Source organism: Paroedura picta, chromosome 5 (genome assembly GCF_049243985.1).
Source record: "Paroedura picta isolate Pp20150507F chromosome 5, Ppicta_v3.0, whole genome shotgun sequence".
Classification (NCBI taxonomy): domain Eukaryota; kingdom Metazoa; phylum Chordata; class Lepidosauria; order Squamata; family Gekkonidae; genus Paroedura; species Paroedura picta.
This window is the reverse complement of record NC_135373.1, coordinates 9,488,481-9,510,716: the sequence shown is the minus strand read 5'-3', so window position 1 is coordinate 9,510,716 and position 22,236 is coordinate 9,488,481. Positions and strand designations below refer to the sequence as shown.

The following is a 22,236-nucleotide window of genomic DNA, read 5'->3' as shown; positions in this document are numbered from 1 at the left end:
TTCCCAATGAATGGAGGCTGCGGCTGGGAGAGACCCCTGACCTCGCCCATGACCTCTGACCCTGTCTGGCTTCACAGACAGGCTGCAGCTGGGTCTCTCCCCCTTGACCCTTTAATTCCAGACCCGCCCTTCCCCACCAAGGAGACTGCCAGACGTTAACCCCCTGAGCACCAGAGCTCTCCGAAAAGCGCAAGGGATTGGAGGGGAGAGGGGACACAGTCGTGCACACACACACATCAGGAGCCTGGGTAAAAGGCAGAAGGAGGACAGGGGGAGAAAGCAGGTCTGGGATCTCTCTCTAAAGGGAGCTTCTCAAATGCTCGGTGAATGCTGTCTCGAAACAGAGAATCCAAAAGCATTCCCAATCAAGAGTTTTAATCTCTACCCCCAGACTATCCCCTCCCCACCCTGTTTCTCTATCCTGGACAGAATATCTTTCCGTTGGCAGGACTAGCAAGATTTATGACAGGATAGGAGCTTTTGGGGGTCACTGCTTGCTTCTTCAGGAACATGAAATAACACCATAATGAGTCTCTTGCTCTTTTTTTACTGCTAAAGACAGAATAACACAGCTACCCGTTTTGTTCAGCCTCAAAGTTCAAGTTAAATCTGGGGGGGGGGGGGAGAGAAGAAAAGACTCTGCACAAACTCGGAAAAATATCCCCCATCCCCTGCTGGAACCCCAAGTGATTCGTGCTGTCCCCCCTCCTCCCCGGGCTCCTCCTCCTCTCTTGTTCAATCCCCCCCAACACACCCACCCCATTAAGACTTAAAACCGTCCCACATATTCAGCTCTGCTTAGGTTCCCCCTTTCCCACCAAAGAGAGGTTAAGCAGCAAAATGTACAGTCATGGGGGGGGGGGAAGAGTCGCTCTCTTCTGGCCTCCCTCCCCCATTCCTCCCTGCAACTGCAAAGAGGTGCATCTTGGGATGAATAAATTATATGGCAGAATTCAGGGACAGAGGAAAGAGAGGGAAGGATTCAGAGAGAGAGAGAGAGAGAGAGAGAGGCAGAACAGGGCTGGGTGGGAGAGCCAATTTCTGCAGTCTCCCAGGTACTGCTGATGTGCATGCATGCATCCCAGGATTTCGCAGAGAACACCAAATGCACAAATCGGACCCGTAATGAATACCTCAATCGGATTTCTCCACAGCCATCGTGCAAAAAGGGGGGGGGGGGAATCACAACAGGCCCTGTTTCCAGGAGTAGGACCCTCTGCATCCTATTCACCCCCTCTCATCTAAAGAAGGGGGATCCTAATCCCCCCAACCCCTAGACCAGGGGTAGTCAAACTGCGGCCCTCCAGATGTCCATGGACTACAATTCCCATGAGCCCCTGCCAGCGAATGCTGGCAGGGGCTCATGGGAATTGTAGTCCATGGACATCTGGAGGGCCGCAGTTTGACTGCCCCTGCCCTAGACCTCACTGATCTCCCACACCCCGAGGATGCCACCCAAGTGCATTTGCTCAGCAGAGGCATACCAAGGTGGGTGGGTGGGGGGGACACCCTATCCTAAAGGGGTATACAACACCCAACCCTAGGGCAGGGGGTCTGTGGAGGGAGTCCTGGGGTGGGGTGGGGGGAGGTGGCTAAAGTGCCGCCGATGCTTGGGCCAGCTTCAGAGGGGCCAGGGCAAGGAATCGACAACGATCTGTGCGGATCAACCCAGCCGCCCTCGATCCGCCAACCCGCTTCCTTCCCCCGCGATTCTCCCCCCCCCCCACTTCCCTCCCCTCCAAATCCCCCAGCGACCTACCTGATCCGTCCGGGGGTCGCTGCGGTCCGCGCGTCCCCTGCGCCGCAGGAAGAAGGGCGAGCCAGCCGAACAAAGACCGGGCGCCTAAAGGTGGGCACGGGGGTGGGAAGAGAGGGGGGGCGCCTGTCATCGCCTCCCTCCCTCCGCTCCGTGCCTCTGCTCCGCCGGGGGGGGGGAGGAGGCGCGACGTCTCCCCCCCCCCCCCGATCCCCTCTCTCTGCAAACTTGACCTCCAATCTGGCCGCCTTCTCCCGCCTTCTGCACAGGAAAATGCCCGGCGCGGCGCGGCGGCGAGTGGAAAGGGGCCTCCGCAGGGGAAGCGGGGAAGAGATCGGGGAAGGGGAGCCGCTGCACCTGCAGGGGAGGGACGCGTCCCTCGAGCTGCGCCCCACGGATCGCGCGGGGCGGGGGGCGGGGGGCGGCCTCGGCTCCCCCGCTCCGGGGAGGGATGCCAGGCGGGTCGCGGGCAGCGGCAGGACGGGGGAGGCCGGAGGAAGGAGGCGAGCTCAAGGGGAGGGGGTGGGGAGGGGGCACAGAGCAGCCGAGCCCCACGCAGCACAGCCAGGCTTGGCAGGCAGGGAGGGAGGGAGGGAGGAGAAGGCAAGCGGGCTGAGATCACCCCCTAAATAAGGGGCCAGGGGGCCGGGACGCCCCCCCCTCCATCCTCCTCCGAAGGGGCCGGCTTCTCTTGGCGGGGATGACAGAAGCGGGGCCCAAGGGAGGCGAGGGGCAGGAGCCGCCGCTAGGCCACTTACTCTGGAGGAAAGCCATTGAACTTCCAGCGGCGCTGCGAGCCGGCCGGCCGGCAGGAAGGAAACGGGCGGGCAGGCGGGCGGGGAGAAGGTGACAGGAGAGAAAGCCGAGGCGCCCAGGGAGCGGGGGAAGAAAGGGCTTCGGGAGGACCCGGAGGAGGACGGAGCGGGGGGGGGGGGGTCCCGTGCACCGCTGGCCGGGGAGCAGCAGAGCGCCCGGGTCTCCCTTGGCAAGCCTGGCTGCGCACTCACCTGCCAGGAGGAGCCGCCGCCGCCACCTCCTCCCTCCCTCTCCCTCTCTCTCTCTCCCTCCCTCTCCTCTGCGTCTCCACCGGCAACGCGGAGTCTCCGGGGCCCGCCAGCGCTGCATGCTGGGAGAGGCTCTTTGGGGGTGCTGGTGATGTCATTGGCCGGGGAGGGGGGGCGGGATATTGGATCCCCTCCCGGAAAGGCAGAGGCAAAGGGGGAGGGGGAGCCAGGCCGGGCGAAGCGGCACCCGGAGCTCTCTCTCTCTCTCCCACCCGGAGCTCTCTCTCTCTCTCCCCCCCCCCTTCGCGGCCTGTTGGACGCGCCGATTCGCTTGACCCGGACTGCCCCCCCTCCCACCTCCCTCGCAGCGCCCCCCCCCCCTTTGGCTTGCAGCAAAGGCTCTCGCTGCGGGCATCGGCCTAGCCTCACACACACACTGGGGGCGGTGGGCGCACACTGGGGCTGGTGCCCCCCTGCAGCCGGCCACGAGGACTGGTTCTGCTCGGCCGCCTCCCTCCAAACCGCTCAGGTCAAGGGCGGCCTGGCGAATGGGTAGGACTGAGGCCCAGGGTAGGACTGAATGGGTAAGACTGAGGCCCAGGGAGTTTGCGTCGTCGGAGAACAGTGCTCCTGACCATGTGTGGAGTTCCTTCCTCCTCCCCCCCCCCTTCCCATAACGCGTTCTAAGGGTCCTGCGTGTGAAAGTGCTATCAGGACTGGAAGAGAGCATGATAGCTTCCCTCTTTAAGTATTTGAAAGGTTGTCACTTGGAGGAGGGCAGGAGGCTGTTCCTGTTGGCTGCAGAGGAGAGGACACGCAGTAATGGGTTTAAACTACAAGTACAATGATATAGGCTAGATATCAGGGAAAACATTTTTCACAGTCAGAGTAGTTCAGCAGTGGAATAGGCTGCCTAAGGAGGTGGTGAGCTCTCCCTCACTGGCAGTCTTCAAGCAAAGGTTGGATACACACTTTTCTTGGATGCTTTAGGATGCTTAGGGCTGATCCTGCGTTGAGCAGGGGGTTGGACTAGATGGCCTGTATGGCCCCTTCCAACTCTATGATTCTAAGTGGCAGCTGAGTTATGGCAACCCGCAAGGATTTCAAAGCAAGGGAATCAGAGCATCAGGGTTTGCCATGGCCAGCTGCTGGGTAGAGGGCTTGGACTTCCCTGGTGGGCTCCCATCCAAGGGGCAACTAGGGCCAAGCCTGTTTGGCTTCTCAGGTCTGATGAGATCAGGTTAGCCTGGGCCAGCCAGGTCACAGCCCTATAGCAGGTGGCCCTAACATTATTGATACTGATAAAGCAACCCAGATGGAAGGGTGGTATAAAAATCTAAATATATAAAATAAAATAAACAGAACAAAATTTGAGTCCAGGGGAACCTTTAAGGTTAACAAAGTTTTATTCAAAGTATAAGCTTTCACGTACATGCACACTTCCTCAAATATAATGAAATGGGGATTACCAGGCCATATAGCTAAGTGGTAAATAAGCATACAGTCTAATGAAGATGTTTTCCATATTCAAGGACCAAACAGGAATAACAACCTTAGTTTACTTGGTTACTGTAAACTTAGTTTACTTGTTTGAGTTTAATTCCTGGCCTGGGGGAGGAGGGACATAGGGAAAGAAAGAATATGTCAAAATTGGAAACTGATGAGTGAAGGTATCCCTAATTGTGGAATGCTGAGAGCCTGTCATTACACTCCATCCGTCCCTTCTCCAGCATGGAGGTGACCTTACAGCATCTTCTGTATAGAGTTATCTCCCCTGACTCCAGACCAGAGAAATACATTCCAGTCAACCATTCCAAATTACATGACATGATTCTACTATTCATTATGTTACATTACAATCTACTATTCTATTATTCCAAATAAGTAAAATAAAGAGGATTTATAGCCCTTTGGGGGGATTGGTAAGAATACAGATACGGCAGCTGGATGAGGTTAGCATATGTAGTGAAATAAGACACCAATATTCCTGTTAAGTCCTGGGGATTCCATTGTTTGCAGTGTTCCAATAACTTGCAATTCAGCAATTTCTCTTTCTAGTCTGTTCTTGAAATTCTTTTGCAATAAAACAGCTACTTTGAAGTCATGCATTGAAGGCTGAAGTGTTCTCCTGCAGGTTTCTCAGTCTTGTGATTCTTGATGTAAGATTTGTTTCCATTTATCTTTTGGCATAAGGTTTGACCTATTTGCTCTGTGTAGAGAACCATAAGGCTATCTTGGCATTTGAGGGCATATAAAGGTGAACATGTGAATAAGCCTGAGATGGTGTAGTTGATGTTGTTAGGTCCAGTGACTGTGTTATTTAGGTCTATGGGGTAACAAAATTGGCATCTGGGTTTATTGCAAGATCTGGTACCACCCTCTACCTATATGTATGGACTAGTAATTTCCATTTCATTGTATCTGAAGAAGTGGGCATGCACACAAACGCTTACAATGTGAATAAAACTCTATTGGACTCAAAGGTGCCAGTGGACTCAAACTTTGTTCTGCTGCTTCAGACCAACACGGCGACCCACACAACTACCCACTCGAAACAACCCTAAACACAGTCACACCTTTCTAAACCTATTATTTCATATTGCGGCCTTAGCCCTTGGCCTGTAGTATCTTTAGGCGGCTTCACCTTAAACAGAGAGGGCATCTCCGTCTTATCTTACCACTCAGCTGAGGTGAGAGAAAATAGGAGTTTTTTTAAAAAAAAACACCATTACCCTAAAGATAGATTCAAGTGGGTAGCCGTGTTGGTCTGAACAAATAGAGTGTTCTACCATTACCCCAATTCAGCCTTTTCCAACCTTTTGACCATGGAGGAATCCCTGAAATATTTTTCAGGCTTCGAGGAGCTCCATACCCGGGAGTTAAATTTGCTGCCAGACTTTCTGTGGTTGGAGAAGGCAAACGTGCCTTCCCTGCTCCCCGTGGATTGGGGCCAGCTATTTTTAGAGAAGAAAATCCTAATCCCTCTTTTCTAAATCAGCCAATCCCATCCCGTCCCAAACACATGCTAAAGGCAGGATTCACATCCGTTTTTTTAATTGCTTATCCCCCCACTTTGCTCCTAAACAACCTAGAAGGAAGAAATCCCAAATCTCTCCCCACCCTCCCAGCCTCCACCACTGGATAAATCTGCCTTTCTGCAGGCAGGGTCACAAGAAAGGAGCCGGCCTGGATTAAAACATTATGAATGAGAGTTTGTCCTACTTTCTTTCTCATTGCCACCAAAGGAAAGTGGCAGAATCGCCTGACCTAGGCCTTTGACATTTTTGCAGATTCCTGAGAAGAAAAAGAATCTTCTCTGAACTTACCGGACCCCCAACCTGTGGGCCATTGGTTCCACCAATTCCTTGTGGAGGGGAGGGTCATGCAGGGCATACCTCCCCCCCAGGGTTCCCCATGCCTGCAAAAGGGATCTTCACCAGGCATTTACTTGAGGCCGACCAACCCAACAACATCTGCTGGTCCCCCCTCAGACACCCCCTCCCATGACTGTCAAGTTACGGTTCCTGTTGAAATATTGTTCTAGTTGGTATGTTATGATTGTTATATTTGTTATGATGTTCTATGTGAACCGCCCAGAGCTGTATGGAAGGGGTGATATAAAAATCTAAACAAAGAAACAAACAAATAAATCTACAACCAAGAACACCGAAGCAATCAGCAGAGAATTACAGATGATGAAGCCAAACTCCCTGGAAGTTCTAGAGAGCTGTTTTCATGTTATGGCTGCCAACTCCGGATTGGGAAAACCTGGGGACTTTGGGGGTGGAGCCTGCAGAGGGCGAGGATTGGGGAGGGGGGAAAATTTAATGTGGCAAAATACCATCGAGTCTGCCTTCTAAGCAGCCATTTTCTTTCCAGGGGAACTGATCTCTGTTGCCTGGACATTAGCTGTAATTCCAGGACCCCCAGGTCCCACCTGGAAGCTGGCATCCCTATTTAAAGTACGTCCCAACGTGTTGGTTCATGAGATCACTGTTGAACCCAAGACTGGCAGAGGAACAGACTACTGCCTATATAAGGCAGGCTTTCTCAACCAGGGCTCATGAAACCCGGGGGTTTCTTGATGCCCCTGGAAGGGTTTCCTGAATGGGTGGGAGCTAATTATTATATGTTTAATAAATGTTTAACACATTATATATATTATATATAATGTGTTAAACATTTATTGGGTGATATGACCATATATGATCATGTTGACCCATCCCCTCCCCCATATAGCCAATGAGGGGCCCAGGGTGAGCCATGTACACATCTATGCTTCCCGACCATATTCTGCAGTCCTGGGGTTTCTCAAAGCCTAAAGGGGGCCCTCAGGAACATCAGGTCACTGAAGTACTGCCCTTTCCCAACTCTTGAGCCACCACCAAAAAGGCCCTGCTTTGGTGTTGGCTGACCTGTGGAGTTAGGCAGCTACAAGAAGCAGAGCGAAGAACGTCCGTCTGTTGTACAGATATATAAACACCACCTTTCACATTGAATCCAAAGCTGCTCTGTGTGTGGGGAAAAAACGAAATGGATTCACATTGTTTTCTGTAACAACTCCAGGGGATGTTTTTGAGGACATTCTAAGGAATACACCTATCATATCTTTCTGGAACTACCATGTGGGTGTATCTCGGCATCCTTATGCACTAACGTAGTGTAACTATTGTTTCTGCCACGATCCATACACGTAGGACAATTCCCTGTTGTGTTGTGATTGTTGGAGTCAAGTCTGTTGAGCGGCATCACTTACAGAGAGGTGTTAATTTTAAAACGGGATTTAATAAGGTATACGTGTCTTTCTTCCCATCGTTGTGTATTAATCACACCATTGTTCTGCAGAGAGAGCCCGGGGTCCAGAGGCGGGATGGAAACCGGGGAAAGAAGATCAGTAGCCAGACTATTTCAGTTTCCACACCAGGTAAGAACTCCGATACATCTTCAGTCTTCGGTTAATTCACTAGTGCTTAATATCCCAAATGGGAGGGGGGCATTATGTTTGACTGAAAAAAATCCTTCTGCCTAATCCCAGACCACAAAAGTTATAAAGCTTTGCTTTTGACTCAGCCCCTGAAATGGGGGTGCAGTTATGACCAGCCCAATAGACAAGATGGACTTTGGGGCACTGTTAATAGATCCAGGAGGAATTCTTATGCTTTGCTTCAGATTATGCTGTCCTCTTAGTCAAACTGTGGCTCTCCAGAGGTCTATGGACTACAGTTACTGTGAGCCACTGCCAATTGGCCATCCTGACAGGGGCTCAGGGGAATTGTAGTCCATGGATATCTGGAGAGCCACAGTTTGGCAACCCCTGCGCAGGGGTGGCCAAACTGTGGCTCTCCAGATGTCCATGAACTACATTACCCATGAGCCCCTGACAGCAGTCCCACATGCTGGCAGGGGCTCTTGGAGATTGTTGTCCATGGACATCTGGAGAGCCACTGATTGGCCACTGCTGCTGTATCGCCTACATAGAGTCAAACCTTTCTAAGGACTGAGAATGATATTTAGGATTGCACCATATAATCATGCCTCAGTGACCAAGATGGTAACAAGTAACCCCCACCCTCACCCCATTCTCCCTTCAAGGGACCTCAGTCCTGAACCTCTTTATCTATTTAGACCTGACTTTTCTCTGCAACAGGGACCCCAAAGCAGCTGACATCATGCTGCCTCTCCTCCATTTCATCCTCACAGCAGTTTTGTAAGTAGGGCTGCCCGTGCTAGGTTGGGAAACTCCCAGAACTTTGGGGGAGAAAACCTTGGGAGGGCAGGGGTTTCAGCACAGTATAACAACAGAGAGTTCACCCCACAGAGCTGCCATTTTATTTATTATTATTTAATTATTATCTATTAGATTTATTAACCACCACTCTCGGGCCAGCTGGATCATGGAGGTTTACAGCAGAATGAAAATGGTAAAACGACAAAATGAGATAATAAATCATCACAGATCCAATAATAAAACCATTCCCTCTGTAATCCATAGCTCAACAGACCCATCCTGGTTCAATACCTCCATGTAGGACAGGGGTAGTCAAACTGCGGCCCTCCAGATGTCCATGGACTACAGTTCCCACGATCCCCTGCCAGTGTTCGCTTCTGATGTAGGAGCTTGTAGGAGGGACTCCACATATCTTCCTTAACCCAGCCTCAACCAAATGCCTGGTGGAAGATCTCCACCTTGCAGGCCCTGCAGAACTGAGATAGCTCCAACAGGGCCCTTTGCTCCTCTGGGAGTTCATTCCAACAGGTAGGGGCCAGGACCAAAAAGTCCCTGGCCCTAGTTGAGGCCAGGCATACCTCGCGCAGGCTTGGGATCGCCAACCTCTTAGAATTCATAGAGCAAAGAGCTCTGTAAGTGGCATAAAAAATCAGATGATCTTTCAGATACACTGGACCCAAACCGCAAATGTTCTGGAGATATCCAGGTGCTACCTGATGGTTGGCAACCCAACCCAGAAGGTAGTCAGCTTCCATAGCAGAATGGCTATGGATTCGAACCCGGGTCTCCCAGAATCCTAGTTTGACACTCTTAACACTATCTCTCTATTGGACAGGAGGAAGTCACTCATGTCTTATAGGAGTACTTATGCTGCTAAAATATTAAACAGTTGCTTACCTTTTGCAATCCTGGCTTGAGATCAGAAGAGAAGGATTCTCAGAGATTTTTAGTTTCTGGAGCCAGCGGGACCCTCCATTTCACCTTGGGAAGTAATTGCAGGGGGGAAGGAAACAGTGTTTCCCAGGCCTTGAAAGCCTGGCGCACACTCGATATAATTGAAATCTCCGGCAAAAAAATTCAGTTTCTCTCTAGACTGATAAATTGGGAGGCCAAGGGGAAAAGGGGTGTAAAAGGGGCCTCGGTTATCACATCTGAAGTCCAGGGAACGGCGTAGAGAGAGAGTCTAACTTGCGAGAATCCAGCTCTCTTTTAACAAAGGAAATGCAATCACTCCTGGCCTGGTTTTGTCCTCTGAAATAGCTGGATATTTTAAAGCTTAAAATAGGCCACAAGAATTCACAGCCTGAGGCAGACCTGATGTGTGGAAATTTTTAGCCCAAACTGACACCTCGTGCCCTAGCTCCTCGATTTCCCGAATAAGGCGCTGGGCCAGTTTAGATTTTTTTGAAAACATGCCCCCTCTTCGTCTCTTGGCCGCGTTCCCACAACCACCTTCCCTTTTAGTCCCAGCCGCCTGGCAGTGATGCCTAGGGAGGCCGAAAGAGTGCCGCGCGGTTGCCTAGCAACAACAGGCCGCGCTCCTCCTAGCTGTTTTGGGGTTGACCCCTACGCGTTGGAAGCTTTTTGTCTATGGCGGTGAGACAATTTTCAGGGATGTCCCCACACCTGTGTGCGGCAGGAAACGTCTAGCTACCCTAGACTAGAGCCAGTTTGGTGTCATGGTTAGGAGTGCAGACTTCTTATCTGGCGAGCCGAGTTTGATTCCTCGCTACCCCACATGAAGCCAGCTGGGTGACCTTGGGTTCACCACAGCACTGAGAAAGCTATTCTGACCAAGCAGTGATATCAGGGCTTTTTCAGCCTCACCTCCCTCACAGGGTGTCTGTTGTGGGGAGAGGAAAAGAAGAGGATTGTAAGCCACTTTGACTCCGTCGGGTAGAGAAAAGTGGCATACAAAAGCCAACTCTTCTTCTTCAGTAATATCAGAGATAAAGAAACTCTAATGGGCCATTAGAAGAACCTCTGGAGCTGGTGAAAGATTTCGGGGTGAGATCTTTGTATTCTGGCTGTTAGAGGGAGTCCAGGGCCGATTCTGCACTTACTCTGTTTTTTCCATTATTATTATTATTATTATTATTATTATTATTATTATTATTATTATTATTATTATTATTATTATATTTCTTACCTGCCACTCCTACAAGGCTTGTGGCGGGTTATAAGAAGTGCATAAAACCCCATAACGACCCCACAAAAACTATCCCCTAAAAGTACAACAAAATACAATCACAATAAAAAATAAAATTATGAAACATGCAAGATACAGCAACTCACTATAGCCAGTCCACTAATAAAACCTCCTAAGGGAAGGAAGAGGTGGAGTGAGAGTACCCAACCACTGTCCTGCTGTTGTGAATCCTGCTAAATTCAGATCAATTTGAACTCGGGACTTCCTCTATCGCCCCCCCTCCCATTGAAACAGAAAGTGTTCTGCACTTGATCGGGAAAGCTCAGAGCAGGGAGGGGAGTCAAGTACAGCAGGAGCCTCTCTCATTCTTTCCTTGACTGAGGAGGGGAGGGGGAGAGGATTGGAGATAGCAGAGGAGGGGGAATAAATCGAAGAGGCAAATCTCTGTTGAGAGAAGTTAGGGCTTCTGGAGTGCAGGCACTTTAAGAGAAGCCTTGTAACCGGGAACCAGGAAGTCTTTGAACTGACGCCCTGGCCAATCAGGGAAGACTGCCTTGCTACAGCATTGGTGGCAGGAAGTTAATTCGCAAAAAGTAGAGATCTTTACGATTACTGATGCTGATTTTTGAAATATCGAGGGTTATATCCACTTCTGGATATCATGCGGGAAAGCTAGGGTCACTCCGGATCAATCATGCATGTTGCAGAGGGAAAATTTAAAGCACCCCAAATCGAAGTGGAAATTGAATTCATTGTAGACGGCAGGGATTTATTCGGACTGGGAGTGGGTAAAAAGCCCAGTGCAGACTACACCCAGATGTGGTATGGTGGACCCTCTGTTAATTGGATGTTGATGTGCCATAATCAAAGGCCAGGTGGAAGCTACTAGAAGGATTACTTTACCAGGAAGTGAATTGTTAAATAGAGTGATTGTTAATTCGATCAGACACTGATCCAGGTGTTGTCCCATTCCATTGTTCTTATGACGCTTGGGTGGGGAAGAAACATACTACCTAGTCCTTTTGTGCAGATAATTGCATCACTTCTATGACAGCCAGGAGATCCCCTGCTGGACACCTAACCTCACATAGAGCCTGCATTCTAGCTTATTTCTGGCACGCAAAGCATTATGGGTAGCCTTGTGTTGGCCTGACCTGACTTGCTTATCGTGAACCAGAAATAAAAATGGAGGATCACAGCCACTTTCCACAGCGAAGGGCATACCTGGGACATATCGGCTTGCCTGGACTATTAAACTTTTCACAATGAGCTGTCTTCTATTGGAAGGATCCTTGCTTCACTGGATGTTGTATTATTATGAGACTGCATAAACTGAATGAGATCATCAGTCCATCAAGAAAAGGATTGTCTACTCACGCTGTCAGAAGATCTCCAGGGGTTCAGGCAGAGGTCTTTCACAGCACCCACCACCCGATCTTTTCAACCGGAGATGTTGGGGATTGAACGGCAGACCTTCTGCACGCCAAACGGATGCTCTGCCTCTTTGCCATAGGCCCACCATAAACAACTGGATTTTCTCGTGAAGTCAAGAGAATCCTTCTGCAAATGATCATTATCACACAACATCTAGGTATGTGTGGGCAACTTTGGGTCGCCCACTGTGGGTCAGGTAATGCCTAGGCGGAACCTGGGGAAGGATTTCAGTAGGGTCTAGTGCCCTAGAGTCTGCCCTTCAAAACAACTATTTTCCTCTGGGCAAGTGTTGCCTGGAGATCAGTTTTAAGTCTAGGAGAGCTCCAGGATCCACCTGGAGGATGGCGACCCCAGGGCAAGTCACCCAAGCTCTCTCTCTCTCTCTCTCTCTCTCTCTCTCTCTCTCTCTCTCTCTCTCTCCTTGGTTCCTCTAGGACAGGGGTAGTCAACCTGTGGTCCTCCAGATGTCCATAGACTACAATTCCCATGAGCCCCTGCCAGCAAACGCTGGCAGGGGCTCATGGGAATTGTAGTCCATGGACATCTGGAGGACCACAGGTTGACTAGCCCTGCTCTAGGATCTGAACCTTCCAATTTTTCAGACTCTTGTCCTGAGTGCTACGGCCCGTCCTTCGTTTTTGCCTTCTTATTGAGCACTCGAGGGCTTAACACACTGTTGTTGTTTGCTCGGGTATATTAATAGCTATCCCACTGGAAGGACAAATGGAAAATAATGCAGAATAAAAAGGGATTATCGTTGACTCAAACTGGGGCAGGCCTAATTAACAGGAAATAAAACAGCCAAGAAACTGCCCACTTTTTCGGGGGGGGGGGGCTTGCTTTCCCTCCAGGCACAGTTCTCTTCGAACCCAAAGCAAAGCCCCCCCCATTTGCCCTCCCTAGATCCCCCAGTCTCTTTCCCCCACCTGCTGAGTCCTGCCAGTCTCTCTCTTTCTCCATCCCCTGATTTGAGCCCCACTTCTCTGCTGGGCCGAGTAATCCCTCACTGATCAAGTATAATGCATTTACAGGTGGTAATTGGCTTCCCCGGGAAGGTTTAATAGGGTTTATGGCCGCTGCTAAGGTCTTTGATGCTTAGGAGGAAGAATATGCCGGGCCGCGGAAGGGGATGAAATGGGAACGGAGCCTGAACCAAAGTAAGCCCAAAGCTTCAATGAGAAATAAGGAAGGGAGAGGAATAAAAGACATATTAATAGGTTTACTGGGACGGTGCTGCAATAATTAAGCAGAAAGTATGCCTCATCATCATCATCATTAGATAATAATAGATTATTATTATTATTATCAGCTAAAATAACAATGCAAATACAATAATGCATATGATCTGGTCTAACAATTCAGTAATTAAGATTAAAAATGGTTAAAATTATTTTTAAAACCGCCTACTTTATAGTTTTAAACTAATATGGGATTAGTTGATGTTGCCACTTCCAGGTTGGGAAATTCCTGGAGGCTTAAGGGTGGAGCCTGGGAAGAGCATAGTTAGGGGGAAGGGCAGCCTCTCTGTGGGGTGTAATGCCAGAGAGTCCACTTTTGAAAGCAGCCCTTTTGTCCAGGGGAACTGATCTCACCCTGGAGATCATGTATAACTCCTAGAGATCTCCAGGGCTTACCAATATATTTCATTTATTTGTATCCCACCTTTCATCCCAATGGGGACCCGAAGTGGCTTATGTTGTTATCCGCTCCATTTTTTCCTCACAACTATCCAGTGAGGTAGGCCAGGCTGAGAGGGCACTGCTGGCCCAAGGTCACCCAGCAAGCTTGAGCTGGCAAGAGTGAGAATTCAGACCTCCGTTTTCCAGATCCTAGTCCAACACTGTAACCATGGTGCCATGCCAGTTGGCAACTCTAAACCTTTCCGATCATAGGGCATGGTTCTCCCTGGTTATGCTCTATCTTCCAGGGTACTACTAAAATAACAAAATGCACTATGTAAGGACAACACAATAAGAATGGGTACCATGTGAAGAAAAGCTTGATCCAGTGCTTTAAAAGCACAAACAATTCATAGGAATATTGCAAAGATATGAAGAAGCTGTAGGAGCACCACTGGAAATTCCAAATCCTAGCGAGGAACCGGTAGATCCTGCATTTCGCTCGTGAATGCATCCTCAGTGGGCCCCAACAATGATAACAGAGATTCAGAAGCACAAGACATGCCACAAACCAGTTGCATGGGTGATCAATATCTGTAAACCACTCTTGGAGCGGTATAAATAAAACAGTAAGGCTAAGTGGGGTGGGGCTGAGTCCAGGATAGGAAACAGGGGCCAACGATTGGCTCCTTGGCCGCGGACTGACAAGAATTCCAGCCAGTGGTGTGAGGGGCCAATCAGAAGGTGCGAAGTGAGGCAGAACTGAACTGAGAAATCCTGGGGAAAAACAAATTTATATACAATCATGAACAATGGATCTTCATGCCACTGGTCAGTTTCAGTTTAATTTCTGTGAAAGAACCCTTGCATCATTTTATGGTTGGGGGTCACCACAACATGAGGAACTGGATTCAAGGGTCGCGGCATTAGGAAGGCTGAGAACAACTGTTCACGTCCTAATGTTTCTTCATAGTTCTGCAAAAATACAAGGAATGATGCATGCCATACAAACCGCTTAAAATGCACAGAATGACAAACTAGAATGTAAAGCTGTACCCAATACACTTCCAGTAAAGAATAATGACTCATTGCAGAGCGGCAACTCCTAAACATATAAAAGACTGTAAGGAAGGTACCACCTAGGGTGGATTAGAGGCACCAGAATCTGTTCTGCAAAGTTAACTTCCCAGAAGCGATAATTGCCCCCCAAGAACCAAGTCAAGGTCGATGGGAACAATGCTGACGAACAATCAATTCCCACGCAGGAGCCAGTGCTCTCAACTGGATGGCAGAACAGTCTCCTGTTCACAAGTATCGAGTTTGAGTTGCCCTTGGCCAAGGGTTAAGTGTCCGGAGTGGTTAAGTGAAGGCCGAGGGTTAAGTGAACCGGAGTGGCTGGTTCACACATGCAGGACAATTCATAGAATCATAGAATCATAGAATCATAGAATCATAGAGTTGGAAGGGGCCATACAGGCCATCTAGTCCAACCCCCTGCTCAACGCAGGATTAGCCCTAAGCATCCTAAAGCAAAAATTCCTTTGTGTTGCCTCCTTTGCTGGGCCTGGACTTGGGCAACAGCAGAGCTGTTTTATGGAACCCTACTTTTTACTACTCAAAGGAGTCTCAAAGCAGCTTACAATCACCTTCCCTTCCTCTCTGCACAACAGACGTCTTGTGAGGTAGGCAGAGGGGCGGAGTTCTGACAGAAGCCACTTTGAGACTCCTTTGGGTAGAGAAAAGCCACATATAAGAACCAATTCTTTTCTTCTTCAGGAATATCAGGGCTCTCCCAGCCTCACCCACCTCACAGGGTGTCTGTTGTGGAGAGAGGAAAGGGAAGGTGAATGGAAGCCACTTTGAGACTCCTTTGGGTAGAGAAAAGCGGCATATAAGAACCAACTCTTCTTGTTCTTGTTCTTCTTCTTCTAGGTCATTTTTGCTTCAAATTGACTGGATCTAGCCATGCATTGGCTGATGCAAGCACAGAGTTCCAATCTTGCCAAGGACCTCAAGGTTAGTCCTCAGCAGGTCTACAAATGAAACAAAGCCTGCTTCCAAAGCTAATCTCTATAATCTGGAGATGAAATATAATTTCCAGGGATCCCCAGTTCCCACCTGGAGGTTGGCATCATCAGCTGAACCTCACTGGCATCTTCCACCCCCACCAAGAGATCTCCACTCGAGCCATCCCTAGGAGATGATTTATGATTCATTTATCCATTGTGTGGCATGTGTGTAGTGCAGACAGCAGATTGTCAGAGGTGTTTTGCTTTTGTCTGCCCCCACGTCACGACCTTGGGATTTCTTGGAGGTCACCCTCCCGAGTGCCAATCTGGGCCGATCCTGCGTAGCTGTTGAGATCTGATGGGATTGGGTGTGCTTGGCCTATCCAAGCCAGGTACCTAAGAAGAGACATATCCCTTCCTTAAAACGGTGCTTCCCCTCATTGGGACAGCCACCCAGATGCTTACGAGCCCTGGGTTCCTTGGATTTTGGCAGGGCGTCATCTGCAGGAGGCCTCGCCCACGCTCCTATGACCCGATCCTCTGCAGGGGCTGCTCCCTGCACGTCTTCCCCTTGAGCCAGGTGCCCAGGCAGGGGAGCTGCTTCCTTCCCAGGGAGAGAGCTTCACTCCAGTCTTTGTGACCAGCCAAACCACCAGGCCCGTCCGGTTCCGTCCCAATAAAACCAGAGGCACTGGAAGCGTGTTGACGTTTGCAATTTTTGAGGCCGCCTGCAGTTTTTCTCGTCAAGGGTCTCTCTCTACCCAAGCAGGCGTGTGGAAGGACCTGGCATGAAAACCCTGCCCCAGCTTCCAAGTTGAACCTGGGCACTGCAGATGCACTGATTTACTCCCCCCACCCCAGCCCACTACACGTATGTGACCGACGGAGACACGGATAAGGGGTCTCCCTTGACTTGATGGCGGCACTGGGTCATGCACACGGAAGGGCGCATGGAAGCCAAATTGTGTGGGCCGCAGCGGCCCGACGCCATGCTCTATCTCTCTCTGTGTGCACCTCCTCGTGCATGTGCTTGCACGGCTGGCTGCAGAGAGGGAGAGGCAGGGAGAGGAGGAGGCTCCGTTCTCTGCTGCTGCTATTCAGCCACCTCCTTCCCTCCCTTTCTCCCTCCACCCCCCCTCCCCATCGCTCACTCTGGCCGGGCAGTCAGGCTGAGCCTTTGGCTGGGAGCCAGGGGAAAAAATTCCATCTCTCCTCTCTCTAACTGCCCCCCCTTCCCTTGCTGGCTGCTGCAGCTAAGAGCCGCCGGAGAGGAGCTTGGGAAGCTGAGCGCAGAGATGGAGGAAGACCAACTGCTGGTGCTCCCCCCCCCCTCCACTTCTCCTGGCCCCTTGCAGGGCCTTTTTCCCTCTGGAGGCGGCAGCGCTTGGTTTTAGGGGACCGGAGGACAGGCTGGTCTATTCCCGTGTTGAAGGGTCTCAATTGTTATCCCATCCTTCCCCTTCCAGAGAGCTCAGGGCCGTCACTGTCCCCCTTTTCAAAACAACCCTGCAAAGGGGCTTAAGGTCAAAGGCCAAGTCGCCAGCACAGGTTGGGTCCTTCAAGGATGGGCCAGTTTGGATTCACCTGCACCTCAGGGGATAAAGACCCCCTCCCCACAGTTCTGTATATTATAGGCCAGCCTTGGCTGCTGACAGCTCAAAAGGTTCTCAGGGACCCAGTTCTGGGTTGTAAAATGGCAGGACATTTTTTTTTGGGGGGGGGGGTGGAATCTGGGAAGGGTTTGAGCACGCCGGGTCTTTAGCACAATATAACCCAATAAAGCGGCCTTTATCAAGTTTTTGACCATGGAGATACCGTTGAAATATTTTTCAGGCTTCAAGGTACCAGGAAGTGATGCCAGCTGGCTATGCCTCCCTGCCACACCCCTGGAAGGAAGAGGAGCTTCGGGGAGCACCGAGTTAAGCCCCCAAGGCCCCTCCCCTTCCCAACCCCTCCCCACCCATCATTGGCTCCTTTGGGAGCAGATGGGTCAACATGCCTAAATAAGGGTAGTGGTACTATTGTTTACTTTTAAAGCCTTTTTCTTTCACAGGGTGGGAGGGCGCTCTCCCCAGCCGCCATTTTGAAAAACTCCATGCCGTGGTACCATGGAGGGGCCTTTGCGATACTGAATGGTAGCTCAGTACCGTGGCTGGGAAACCCTGCCCTAGAGCCTATCCTCCAAGAGCCTACCATCCCTCCCTCTCCCATGGCAACAAAGCTGAGTGACAATTCCAGGAGATCTGAAGACAGCACCTGGAGGTTCACCATACAGTGGCCAATTCTAGCTTGGGGGATTCCTGGAGATCCCAGGATAATTTTGGGAGACGCAAGAGTTCGGTGAGGATGCTCAGTCATAGCATTTGCCCTGCAAAGTTGCCATTTTCTCCAGGGGGACCGATCTCTGTAGTCCGGAGATCTGGGTCCAGGTTGGAGGCTGCCCACCCCATGGCTGAGAAGAAGAAGGAAGAATTGGTGCAGAAGGGAAAGGATCTTGAATAATTGAACGACCCTTCTGCGTTTTGCACGCAGCCTTGTCGGGGGGAATTGACTGAAATAATCTAAAGCATTAAAAAATTATTTAATACCTTGTTTCAAACAGTTGGTAAAATACAAGGACCATGTCACAGAGTATGCACAGCGTGTAATGCATATTTAGTTATGAATATTTAGATTACTGAGCCAGTATTAACATACCCTGCAATTGCCCAGAGCATATACAGAGTGCAACTTATAATTAGTTGTTAATGTTAATATTTAGACAACGGAGCCTGCATTAACATATACTACATATCACATAATTGCAGAGGAATTTCTGTTTAGATGGTTGGCAGAAGGTGCTGAAAAACCGTATTGGCCTTTTAGATTCTTTTTCAGTTTCGTTTCCATGCATACACCTTTTGTCTTCAACTCTAGGGCTGCACCAGATATTACGATCACAAACCTGTGTACCCAGCGGCAGCACTGGAGATCCTGAATAGGACAAGAGCATTTTTTGACACCTTAAACATTATTATTAACCCGCTCTGCCATGGAAGCTTGCTGGGTGATCTTGGGTTAGGCATACTCAGCCTCACCTACCTCACAGGGCTCTTGAGAGGATAAAACTATAACAACATACGCCACCTGGAGCTCACTGCAGGGAGGGCAGGAAAACAATGTAACGTTACTACAAAGCAACCTTTCTCAGCTTTTTTACTGTTGAGACAACCCTGAAACATTATTCAGGCTTCGAGAAACCCCGGAAGTGATGTTATCGTGTAGAATATGGTTGGGAAGCATTGCTGTGTACACGGGGCCCCTCCCCCTCCCACCCCTTCTAGGCCCATCATTGGCCATTTGGGGTGGGGGTGGGTCGAGATTACCATGTATGTTCATATCACCCAATTGTCAGTTGCTCTTATTTTTCTAAAAATCCAAGAAACATCTTTTGTATTTTCCTCCTCAGGCCCAAAAACTGCTTTCAGCCACCCCCGTGGGAGCCACAATTAGCAAATTTCAGAATCATGACTCCAGAATTTCCGTTTAATATTCTTTTAATATTTCCGTTTAATATTCTTTTATTTTCCCCTCCGTACTCAGAAAACACTTCCCAAGGATAGCCTCAGCCCAGGGCAGCCCAGGTCGATAAAAATCCATGGGGTCAAAACTATTATGGGGCAAGACTCCGAGAAAGGGACTGTTTTCACTACACATTTTCCCAGTCACTTATTTTTATCCCAGTCCCAATCTGAAATGTGGGATTCCCTGGCTGGTATCAGGGAAGTAAAAACAATAAATGTTTAAACAACCAAACAATAAAGATGTGTTTACATATTGTTATAAAAGCTCTGCTGGAAAACTGGTACATGCGCCCTTATTGGCTGAGCAAAGAAGGCTTACATTAGTACGTCAGTGTGTTCTCTTTTCTTTGTCTGAACCAAAACCAGTTGCCAAACTGACAATAGGGCAGAATGTTTGAGGGCGCCATAGGCTGCCACATTGTTAAGGCTCAAATATTAAATGTTTTGAAAGTGTAAAGGGACATGTTATGGAACAAAATTGACATCCCTAGATGTTACACAGGAGGGAAGGCAGCATGGTATAGCTTGATCAGCATACCTGGAAATTGGGTGTGTGTGTGTATGCTACATCACTCTGTGGCCAAACTGTGGCTCTCCAGATGGACTACAATTCCCATGACCCCCTGCTTATGGGAATTGTAGTCCATGGGCATCTGGAGCGCCAGTTTGGCTACTTTGGTTATCAGGGTTATCTTCTTGAGTGGGTTGCTTATCTTGTGTCTTAATGTGGGAACCACCCTCTGACCTCACCTCTCCCTTTGTCCTCGCTCTTTGGACATGGCCTTCCATGGGGACATGTCTCTGCAGGTCTCTCCTGTAGAATAAGATGAGTTGGTCCTTATATGTCGCTTTTCTCTACCCGAAGGAGTCTTGAAGCGGCTTTCGTTCGCCTTCCCTTTCTTGGGAATAAGCTTTTGTGTGCATGCACATATTGTCAGATATCTTCATCAGCTATGATATGAGGTGTGCATGCACACAAAAAGCTTATATCCAGACTGGCTGTTGTGGGTTTTCCAGGCTGTGTGGTCTGGTAGTTGCCATACCCAAACGTTTCACTGGTAACACTGGCTCACATCTTCAGAGGTAGAACACAGCAAGACAGGAATCCCTCCATGCCAAAGTGTGGAGCATTCTACCTCTGAAGATGCCAGCGTGAAACCTGGCCATGGCCCACAACAGTCTGGAAAACCCACAACAACCTGCTGACTCCAGCTGCAAAAGCCTTCATGTGCACAAGGAAACGCACTCCCAGGACGCAACTGGATTGTTCTTCAAGGTGCCACTGGACTCAAATGTTGTTCTGCTGCTTCAGAGGTTCTTATATGCCGCTTTTCTCTACCCAAAGTAGTCTCAAAGGGGCTTACATTCACCTTCCCTTTACTCTCCTCACCCTGTGACGGAGAGGAAGCTGAGAGAGCCCTGATATTACTGAAGAAGAAGAGTTGGTTCTTATATGCTGCTTTTCTCTACCCAAAGGAGTCTCAAAGTGGCTTACATTCGCCTTCCCTTTCCTCTCCCCACAACAGACACCCTGTGAAGTGGGTGAGGTTGGAAGAGCCCTGATATTCCTGAAGAAGAAAAGAATTGGTTCTTATATACTGCTTTTCTCTACCCAAAGGAGTCTCAAAGTGGCTTACATTCGCCTTCCCTTTCCTCTCCCCACAACAGACACCCTGTGAAGTGGGTGAGGCTGAGAGAGCCCTGAGATTCCTGCTCCGCCAGAACAGCTCTATCAGGGCTGTGGCGAGCCCAAGGTCACCCAGCTGGCTGCATGTGGAGGAAGAGCAGCGAAACCAACCCGGCTCGCCAGATCAGAATTCCACACTCCTAACCCCGGGACCAAGCTGGCTCTCCACGGGAGCGCTCCTGAACCTGCCACAAACGTCGATTGTCTTCAAGGGGCTGCTAGAGCAGAGGGGTCCGAACTGTGGCTGCCCAGAAGAGCACGATGAGTGCGGCCGCACCTTGAAGCCCCACAAGGTGTGTTCTGTTACTTCAGGCCAACCTGCCATTCCCATCCCCTTCCCTGCAATGGATTCGGGCAGCAGGCCTGACCACCAGCCGAGGCGAGGGCTGCAAAAACCACGGGAGAGCCGAGCTGGCTTGGCCCGCCCCCCCTCCAGCAGGCCAGCTTGCCACGCCCCCTTTCTCCGGAAGCGCCGCCCTCTTTTCGCCTGCCTGCTCGCTGGTGGGGGCCACAGGGCGCGGCGCGCTCCGCCGGTTCCCTGCTCTCTCTCCCCCCCCCCCCATCTCGGCTGCGTCGCCTCTGGAAGCTTCTTCGGAATCTCCCCGCCCTGCCGGGCCCGGCCTCAGGGGAGGGGTGAGCCAAGGACACCGGCAGGAGTCAGCCGCCCTCGCGCCCCAAGGCCGCCTCTGATTGGCGCGGAGGAGGCCTCGCGACCGCATTCTTCGGGCCGAGCGCGCTCCCGGGCGGAGCGAAGCCGGGCGAGGTCCCGTGGAAGGCCGCGGCCGCGACGGGGCTCAACGCTGCTCAGGCTCGCGTTGCCTTTCCCTCCCGTCCCCCGCCCATCGTTAAGGAGCACGGACGGAGGCCGGCGGTGCTGCGGTTTGCGTCGTGGCGGGGAAGGGGGACTCTCGGCACGTGCAGCTTCTCCCGCCGGGCTTGCAAAAATCCCCCTGCGAGGAGGCCTCTTCGACTCGACCGAGGTGGCAAATCTCCCGGCGGTGCCTGGAGATCTCCCGCTGTTCTAGGTCCTTTGCAGACAATCAAGATCGGTCCCCTGGAGACAATGACTGCTTTGGAGGGCGGTTATACCCAGGTTGGGAAATACCTGGAGGCTGTGGGGGTGGAGCCGGAGGGACCTGGGTGCCATAGTCCCCCTTCCAAAGCAGCCATTTCTTCCAGGGGATCTGATCTCCATTGCCTGGAGAGGCCACACCTGGAGGCTGGCATCCCTACCTGCCCTCCCCAGCCTCCACCTCTCAATTTGCCAAGTATTTATCAAACCAGAGC

At 50.5% G+C, this 22,236-nt stretch overlaps 1 long non-coding RNA gene across 2 annotated transcripts; it reads left to right on the top strand.

The window, feature by feature from the left end:
- Positions 1-1,704: 1,704 nt before the first annotated feature.
- On the top strand, positions 1,705-21,051 carry LOC143838947 (uncharacterized). Of its 2 annotated transcripts, XR_013231488.1 has the most exons (5): positions 1,705-1,849; positions 7,606-7,684; positions 15,623-15,706; positions 17,753-18,039; positions 20,931-21,051. It is a non-coding gene; the product is annotated as an uncharacterized LOC143838947 (long non-coding RNA). The 2 variants fall into 2 exon arrangements; XR_013231487.1 differs by lacking the exon at positions 20,931-21,051 and having other exon boundaries at positions 17,753-18,336.
- The last annotated feature ends 1,185 nt before the right edge of the window (positions 21,052-22,236 follow it).